Here is a 9,872-nt window from a genome sequence, read left to right on the forward strand (position 1 = left end):
CCTTAAAGGAATACCCCCCCTTGGAGCACTCTGTTCCTGGGCACTATAATATCAACTTTGACAGAGTAATTAAATTGTTTAATAATCAAACCTGGATCTCATTTATATGTCACATGAACATTGTAAAACAGAACGTATGGAAAGCGTGCTGTAAAGTAAGATGTGGTTTATTTCATATCACAAGTTTGCTGGTAGTCAGATAGTTCATATCACAGGAAAAAATGTTAACACCTACCAAAGAGACTTTATACAGCCAGCAGATTTGCTAGCTTGAATAGCTTTCTTACCCTCTCAGTCTTTATTTTTTTTTTTAACTTTCCATCCCACTGAGAACAAGGAAGTTGTTCCAAATCCACATCTCAAGACTTAGTGGAAGGATGGTCCAATTAACTCAGGACCTTCTGTACCTAGCTGCAGAAGAAAGCTTTCCAAAGATGGAATGGTTATGCTTAAACCTATACAGAATCTATCATTTTGGCAACAGTTTAAAAGTAGAGGTGGGCCTGCTCCAGACATAAACAGCTTTTCTGAGGAGTTTTCAACATCTTGCTTCCCTTCTTATGCTTGTGGCAAATGAACTGAATATGGAGGGTTTCAGCATCACTGCCATAAGAAAGATGCAAAGTTTTGCTATCTATCCTCTGCCTCAGAAGTTCTCCCTTTAAGACATCTACTACAGCAGATAAAACACATGCAGCCAAACACAAGTCTACAAACCATCTCCCATTAACAGAAATATTTTTGTTATGAAGCAGCTTTTATTCTCAGCACAGAGGAATGGACCAATGCTCGATTTTCTGCCACAGAAGAATTGATTTGAATAATGTGGCCACATCTCCTGGCAGGAGAGGTTTCAAAGTTTATTTTAGTAACAAGTGGAACACCTCCCACTTAGAAAGTTAGTGTTCCTGCAGCAGGTTGGAAAGAGTTTACAATAGGCTTTGATGCCTTTGCTCAGCCACATTTCCTCTTCCAGGATTTGTTGGGAAGAGGGGGAGGGAGAAAAGAGAATAGGTTCCAAACCCTTTACTATCTCTTCTGAGCTTGTTGTCTTTTGTAAGCCACAAAGAACAGATTTTCTTTTGTAAATCCTTAGTAATTAAATGAGTACTTCACTGGCTATATTCTTCAATGGTCTTGTTTCCTAGGTTTTGCCTTTGACAGTCATATTTTGCAAAGGCTGCTGAGATGACTGGGCACCTTACCCTACTTAACGCTAAACCAATTGATGCCCGTGCACACTGCATGAAGGAGGAAAACTTTCATTAATGGCACTTCATTAAAGAACTGTGCTGGAAAGCCCTAAATGTGACTGAACCAACCAAAATCCAGAGCGAGCTGTCTATTAGGAAAGCAACAAAGACAGTTTCGGAAACTGAACTCTGGCTCCACTGCAGCGGATTAGGAAGAGTGATGGGATTAGTGTTTAATGACCTGGGGCAAGAGACAAAGGGAATTTCGACAAAGAGGCTTAGATATGGAAGAATTAACACTCTCTATCCCAGCCATGCCTCTGATGACTTCCAGCATTCTTTCCTGGCTCTGCTGAAGTCTGGGGAGGGGAGGGAAAAAAAAACCCAAACAACTAGTGGGGCTTTAATACCTCCTTATCCTTTTCTTATCACAGTTCTTTCTCATTTTAAAGAAAGAAAAGATAATTTAATTTTTCTTAATCAATGCAATAAGCAGAATTGCTTAGGGCTCCTGCATCAGCCTGCTGCAGATAATCACATCCCTAACCACACATTCATTGTGGATGTTACAGACCTCTCTCTTTCTATATATATTTTATACATCCCCATATTTATATATACACATAAATATACTTATGCAGATAAAGCACATAGTTTTTAAATTACTTAGCACAGAATTTGCCTGCAGTTGCATGGACTTGAGAAATACTCCTTGATTTGAGGTTATCTTGCATAATGAGAAGCAGGGTGAAACAGGCAAGCATTTGCTCATAGAGTTAATCACAGGCTTTCCCAAAATGACATGATTCAGAGCAGGACATGCATCAATGATTGGTAGAGTCCAGAATCCTGACTTTGCATACAGAAGGTGTAACTCCATTGAAGGAGCTCTTGATTAACCTCAGCATAAGGAGCAAAGAATGCAGACTAAGCAGGAATTGTTTAGCAGGGAAAATCTCTTGAAGCTAAAAACAATTAATTATAAAAGCCCAGTAACGAAGCTGATACCCCTCAACTATGACACTGAGACATTAACATATTTGAGCCCTGAGCAGCACTCCATTCTCTGACCCTTTGGGCACTAATGTCAAGGAGACACTGCTTAAATAAATACACTGCAAGCACCAAACACCCATGAGGAATGAGCTTAGGGGGACCTCTCCTGAGAAGTAATGCGCTCCTGCTTCCCAGCCCGCTGAGCCAAGGCAAGCACCTGCACTTCTCTGAACCGGGGCCCTTTATAGCTGCTGGTTTGTGTTTCACAGAGGGAGAACCATCCTACAACTGTGCAAAATTTTCCTGCACTGTAAACCAGCTCAACATGTAGTTGTTTTTTTTTTTTTTTTTAAATTTACTCTTTTTTTCTAAACCAACCCCAAGTGCTCGCAGAAAAGCTAGGTATTCATTTCACGTGTTAGCCAATATGAAATGCTCCCAGAGCAGCTTTAGACTCCAAGGTATTATTTAACCAGTGTGGTTTAGTAGGACAATGGCAGCCCCCTGCCGTAATCCATTCAGGGGCAATACCATCAGTCAGTGTGAAATTAAATACATTACAGGGTAAGAGCTTAATGCGTTTTATAGGCAGTTGTTCATCCACATCAAACTTTAGCTTTTAAAATCCTAACATTTGATCCCACAACAGGAACCATGGCTCGAGAATGAGATTGGCACATTTGCACTGCCAGCAGGGCAGGAAAAGCAGAGCATAGTATTTAGTGGGAAATGCAATTGCCTGAGAGGGGAAAATGCTCAGATCGAGAGAGCTCTGCAGAGCCACATAGCTTGTGTGGTTATTTCCATACACAGGACTGGAAAGAATAAATACAAACCCAGCTCTGTCTGGCTATGGGTCATTAGAATCAGTATTTCCTACCACTGTAAAAGGGGTTTCACTTTTATAATAACAACAACAATAATAATTACAAGAGGGTTGTATTTTTGACTCATCCATACAGATTCTAGTTCTGAAAACATACCCAGTTATGGAACGATGGTAAATACAAACCCAGGGCTGGATGTCTATGGGTTATTAGAATCAGTGTTTCCTACCATGGTGCATGTTGGTTTCACTTATACACCTATACATAATATAAAATTAATAATAGGGGCTTTTTTTATTCCTGCATACAAGTTTTGGTTTGATAAACTGTTCTAAGTAAAATCCTTAAGTCCCCAAGGATTTTGGTGGGACTGCTAGCTTAGGCAGGGGGGTATTCCCACACTGGAGCCCCCAGACTCGTGGCTTTTTGCTGGCTATGTGCTCTCCCTTGACCCAGCTGCCAGGTCTTGCATGGAAGTTGTGTCCGCTCTAAAACCCAGATGCTCTGGCTTCCCCTTGCCACAGAAACATTCTAACCTGTGAAAATAGTTGGCAGGAGAGAGGTACAGAAAACACCAAACAGAGGGGCCTGTTATATTCTGCTCTCGGTTACACTTGCTTAATGCAGGAGTAAACTCCATTTGTTTCAGCCGAGTTCCTCCGGATATAAATAGGGGCAAGTGAGATCAGAGCGAGGTCCTTGGAGAGCCCTCTGCCTTCTGTGATGCTGCTTCCTGAAATGAAGCACTGATAAGACCAAGTGGTAAAAAAATTATTCTTTAAAATATCTTCAGAGCTATCTGTTGCCCAAAATGGCTTTTAACTGTTGAAAGAACATCAAACATTTAAAAACGCATAATCTGCTCTCTGCACTGGCACACAGTGCCAGGAATATTCGTCAGCCTTATGTTTTTGGATCATATGTCACAGCGGATTATCTGACACTCCATGAACATCGCCTGCTTCCTCCAGTTGCGGCTACAAAACTTGTTCTCAGGCATGTCACTGGATGCTACAAGCACCATGAAGTGGACTCTGCCCTCACAGAAAGGTTATTTATTGTATCTCCCCAGCCTACGAGCAAAACCACCCCTTATATCCTGATAATGCCTTCCCCCTCTGAGCAGAAAGACCCAGAAGCAACTTTGATGCATTTTCCTCAGTGGTGAGCATTTGGATCACTCTTTAAAATGTTCCAGGGCTCCAGATGCTGTTGATCCAGTGGTGTGAGCTGAGAGTTGTAAGCTCCACACCTAAAGAAAGGCTTTATTGCCTAGGGTGAGTGGGTGGGGAACTCTTTAGGCTCCAAGGGGGTCAGTGAAGCTACTGGCAAGCACCGCAGCTGACTGAAGACAATGGAGGAAGGGGGAGAAAAACCCCAAGGATTCAGGGATATTTCAAGAAGACTTTGATTTATTTGCAGACCCATGTTGTCTAATTAAAAGTTGATAAGAAAGAGAAGTCTTGGATCCTCCTTTGCGAAACATTTCATCTAGTCAGAAATATTTTAATTCACAAGAAAAAAGTCCTATTTCTTTTTAGTATGCCCTCCTGATGCCAAGATTAGTATTTTAGAATATACTTTGGTCTCTATCTTTCCTTTCAACTGTGCATGATGTGCTTTCCTGGGAGTCATGTGGAAGAGCCAAGAGGAAGAAAACCTCTCTGCCACATAGTCACCTCTCTTTCCACTCTTTCCTGCCCTTCACTCTGCACTCTCATTAAACCACCTAAGGCTCAGTCCATTCCCAGCCTCAAAGCTCTGGAGGTATGGGAAACTCACATATCCTCTGTATTCTTCCTGAAGACACCCTGCTTCTCTGACACTCAACAGCAATTCCCACACGTGCCTTGTGTTCCCTGTCAATGCACGGGTCAGCCCAGATCCAAAGGTTTTGAATTTCCTTCATTTCCTTCTCCCCATCTCCTTTCCTGAACTGGGAAATTGCCAGATTGAACGTGCCCCCAAGTGCTACCAGTTGCCCTTGCTTACGTTCTGTTCCATGTGCACATTCTCAAAGATGATGCCACACAACACAATGGCAACTGCAGCTCGTGGAAAGCCCCAGTGGACCAACCAGGACGTGGAAAGCACTACTGCAAGTGCACCCAAACCTCCTACTCCTGTGAATCACCTACCCTCCTGCCAAGAAGAGCCAAAGGGAATGGCTGCTCCTTGAATGGCTCATGGCCAACAAAAGCCAGTTGTACTTTTTGGGTCCTCTGCTAAGCTGCAGAGCAGGGTGACTCAGAGACTTGATATGGGCACCCCCAGCCAGCACAGCAGGGTTGGCTCTCCCAGCAGCTCTTGGGCAAGCCCAGCTCCAGCTGAGACACAGGTCTGACAAGAGCCTAACAGCCAACCCCTTGGCCAACCCTGCTTTGCTTCATGGCAGAGACAAAGCCACGTCCTGACCCTGCATGTCTATTTTCCAGGATGTGGGAATAAACTCTTAAATTTTCTTCCCTTAAAGTACATTTTTGCAACCACCAAGAAGTCCAGGTTTGGTGTCTGGAATCCCAACAGGCTGGATCAGCACTGTCCACTAGTCATTACCAGAACCAGAGGCTCAGAGGCACTAGTTGTCAAGACTCTGGAAGTGCAGATTGTTTGCAATATTTCAATGAAATGTGATAATTAAAAACTTTAAAAAAAAAATCAGAAAGAACAACAAATATATTCTAAGGCAAACACATATTTTTTTTTTCTCTGCAAGCAGGGAAAAAAAGCTTCCCCAAACTTATTTGTTAACAAAACCTTCAAATATGGAACATACCTACTGTGGGAAAAAAAGAGCCACCAAATATTAATTGTTAGTTTTATCTCCAGCTCTAACACATTTTTTCTCTAATATCTGAAATGCCTGATCATCCAGCAGAATTTCTAATGCAAGAGAAACCTAAAAGTGCCAGTCAAAGCTGGGTCTTTCTCCAGCTGCAGGTTCCAACACTGAGAAATTCCTGGGAGGAGGGAAACGGCCTCAGGCTCTCACACCAGTTCTCCCACCTCTCACCCCAAATTGCCATCCCACTCTTAACTTTGCCCCCTCAGCATTTCTGGGTGGGTCCTGAAAACATACACATACTTCTTTGCCACTCCTTGTCTCAGCTGTAACCTGTGGCTGTCTCACCCCAGCCATGACCTCACCCCAACACACAGGTGCACCTCGGGGCTTTTTGGGAAAAAAACTATATTTCTCACAAAACAGGTGTCTGTGCCTGCAGAAAGGTGAGTGGAAAAGTACAATGGAGTGATCTGGGTTTTCCAGACCCAATACTATTGTTTGTCCGCCATAGCTTTACTTGTTGATATCCTGACAGCATATTTTCCATGAACGGGACTACTCAGAGCCCTTCAGTAGCTGCTTTCAAGTTATCAGAAAGGAAGTCCTCTCCAATCCTCTCCAATCTCCTTACTTACTGTCATGCCAAGTAAGTTTCAGTACTTTTGGGTTTGGATGGAAACCTCAAAGCATAAATCAGAGAGTCAGAAACAAGAAGACAAATAAAACAAACCAAACATTTTTATCACTATGATGCTGGGGGCTGTGGCTCCTGATTTTAGACGCTGACACATAATATACCTTACTGACACTTTACCCTGGGACTGTGTCAGCAGCACAAGGTTTCTGCCTGACTTGGTGTAGAGGCGACCAGACCTATGTTAAATAAAGAAATAACAAAATTATTCCGGCTTTCCAGTGGTGAAACTGAGAAGGTGATGCAGCCCTGAATTAGACCTGGCAAAAATCCACAAAGCATGGTTTTCTCAGACATAGAGAACAGAAGTGGTGACATGAACCCACTTCTACATGCTTTGCCTTCTTAAAAAAAAACCAAAACAAACAATCAAAAACAACAAGAACAACAACAAAAACAACAAAAAAAAACCCTAAAAAAACCAAACCAACCTAACAAAAGAAAGAAAAATCCTTTGTGGTTTCTCCATCAACAAGTAGTAGTAAAAAGCTGACCTGCTTTCAAGATGCTTCTGGCCAAATTTTTGGTATCTTCTTAAACCTGGAAATCCCAGCTATGGGGCTTAACTATTTTCTATCCAGAAAAAACTCACAGCTCTGAAATTTCTTCTGTCCTTCACTTTTCTCAAGCTGAAGAATTACGTGATTTCACCAAGCTGAAACAAAGTTCATAACCTGTCTCTATGACTGTCCTTTCTGGATATATTTTTTATATGAGGCTGCTTTCAAAAAAGGATAATATACTAGCAGGCCACTACATTGGACTGTTAAAATAAATGGATAACTTAAAAACAAATGTGGGAGATTTTTGTCTATAAGAACCATAAAAATACATCATTCTGTAAAAAGAGAAACTGAAATTACCCACCACTTCTGCAAACACAGCAATTTCAATGTGTAAATATCTTCAGCTTTCCTTCAGCAGTCCCCAGAGGAAGAATATTATTCTCTGGGGCAGACAGAAAGATCCAAGGCCAAATAAATGATGCTAAAGCCTCTCAACAACAAAAAAAAAAAAAAAAAAAAAAAAAAAGAGCTCTGGCTTTCCTTTATGGAGCCCTTTGAAAACTTCAGCCACATTTAAACATCTCCTCCTCAACCCTTCCATGTTTCCCCCACTTATTTCAGCTAACAGATGCTCAGTCTCCCAGCAGCTGGCTGAAATGCCAAACAAGGTTCCCTCTTCCTAGAAATGCTTATCTGCAGAGAACAAAGCAGCATCTTGTCAGTCACATATAGCAATGCCTTGAGGTGCTCTCTTAAGCAGGGAATCACCAAATGCCAGTGGCTCTCTTGGTTCTGGGCATTACCCTGTGCTAGTGCACTTGTCTTTCCACACCATAAAATGTTTGTTGGCAAGACTGAGCACCTACACACGCATGGAAGGCAGACTCGTACACCACGAGGAAGGTTTTTTCCCCACCCCACACCCCCCTTTATGAATTGCTGTCTTTGATCCATTTTTCATATGTTTCCCCAACCAAGTGCACAAAGACAAATATTCATTGTAATATTTATGAACGCAGCCTGATAGTTACTATGGTTTCAAAGAAAACAGGAAAAACGGGCACAAAACTGGATGCGCTACACGTCAGGCAGCCATAGGTATGGCACATGTTATAAATTCTGCTCAAACTGACTCACTTCTTTCGATGAGGTAAGTGTTGACGTTAGACAATTTGGTGGGGAGCATTTATTTCTGCATTTATTAAAATGTCAGTAACAGCAGGAGTAACACCTCCTAAAAGGCTTGCAGGTGCTTGTCTTCAAAAATGCAACATTTGAAGAGGATGAAAAGGCACAAACTACATTTAAAATGATTCACCAGTGGCTGGAAGAGAATAGATATATTTGGGTGTTTAATTAATGCATGTGATGCATAACTGACAATGCTCAAATCCAGGGGACTGCCCAAGCTGCTAAATTCCAGCATGTCCAAAATGCTCTGGAGAATCAAAGCAGAAAAGAAGGATTTGTGCAGATCTCAACTGTGTTGCCAAAACAAAATATTTAATTTATTCAAGGGACATGCTTTCGATATACCCAAATGCAGGTGAGCACTACCTCTGAAATGTGAAGTACTCAAGTGAAAAGGAAAGGGATGAAAAATATATCAGTAAAAATGCATTTGATAGATAAAAATAACTCTGCAGCGGTCAGGCATTAAGCAGTGGAGGCAATGTCTAGTGGCTACAGATGAAGCCTTGGGCTCAGGCTGGTACCACAACAAGATTTTTTTCATTCTGACACTCAGAAAACCTTTCAGGAGGCTACATGCATCCCCCTTTGCTCAGTTCTCCAAAGAAATTGGTAAGGCCGGAATAAGATGTTGGCTTGTTCACATCAGAAGGAAATATAAACTGAGGTCAAGGAAACCACAACATCTGGAACGTGAGAAAAGGATTTACTGTTAAGGGTTTAATGAACTCTGAAAATAAAGTTCTCAACTTTGCTAATTTGTTTGGGCTTCGAAGAGGAATAAAACATAAAGCTGGAAGAAGGTTTTATGGCTCTCCCAAAGAAATAAGAACTACATCTGTGCTAAAATTAGCAAAACCCAATGACAGTAGGGAGTGTGTCACTATTACTTAGCTGATGCTAGGAAAAAAGGCTACATTGTAACTGCTGGCTGTTTATGTGCAAATTATTGTGGGAAAAGAGGAATTATGGACTCTTAGGCTTTGCAGCTGTGGGAAAGACAGCATTCCCAAGCTGGTGGGGGGTGGGGCTGGGTGGGGATATGCAGGTTCTTGCAGGTAATAAGGATGTGGCTAATGCCAATCACTCAGTATTGGACGGATGGAAGGATGCATCTGTCCTCTCATTTTAGTTTGAATTAGGAATGTGTACGACTATAGCAGTTTGATTCAAACCATGAGCAGTTTTCATGGTGTGCAAAGCAGAGATCCATTCAGATGAAACGAAAGCTGGAAGATATACATTTAATGCATTCCAGGCACTACACCAGGCACTCAGTCCATGGGAACCAGATGAGAGCAAATCCCAGGGAAACCCTTCTACAGCGCATGCACAGGGAAGGTGGCAGATCCTCAGCATTGGCTTTCTTGCTCTATACATTCATTGTGACTTTGCTGCCCCTGTGCTAAACTAAACAGTAGCAAAGCATAGCCATTTGAGAAGCTGACCTCATCAATTTCTTGGGCTATTTCTACGGAGCATCTCATACCTCCAGGCATCAGTTCTTTCCTTCATTCCCTCAAAGAGCAGCATTTAGTCCCCAGTGAGGCCAGGGACAAGAAGCTAGGTGAGGATACAGGTACAGATTGTTCCCAGGGAACTTTTACTGCAGTGATGTGTCCAACAAACAAGAAGTAAAAAAAACTTTTGAGATTTTACAGCTCACTCCCACAGAGTAGC

General features: G+C 42.1%; 1 long non-coding RNA gene across 1 annotated transcript; it reads left to right on the forward strand.

The window, feature by feature from the left end:
* Positions 1-3,529: 3,529 nt before the first annotated feature.
* On the forward strand, positions 3,530-6,416 carry LOC137469995 (uncharacterized). The gene is made up of 3 exons (XR_010996859.1): positions 3,530-4,066; positions 4,215-4,293; positions 6,313-6,416. It is a non-coding gene; the product is annotated as an uncharacterized lncRNA (long non-coding RNA).
* The last annotated feature ends 3,456 nt before the right edge of the window (positions 6,417-9,872 follow it).

The sequence above is a fragment of the Anomalospiza imberbis genome, chromosome 3, assembly GCF_031753505.1.
Source record: "Anomalospiza imberbis isolate Cuckoo-Finch-1a 21T00152 chromosome 3, ASM3175350v1, whole genome shotgun sequence".
NCBI classification, from domain to species: Eukaryota; Metazoa; Chordata; class Aves; order Passeriformes; family Viduidae; genus Anomalospiza; species Anomalospiza imberbis.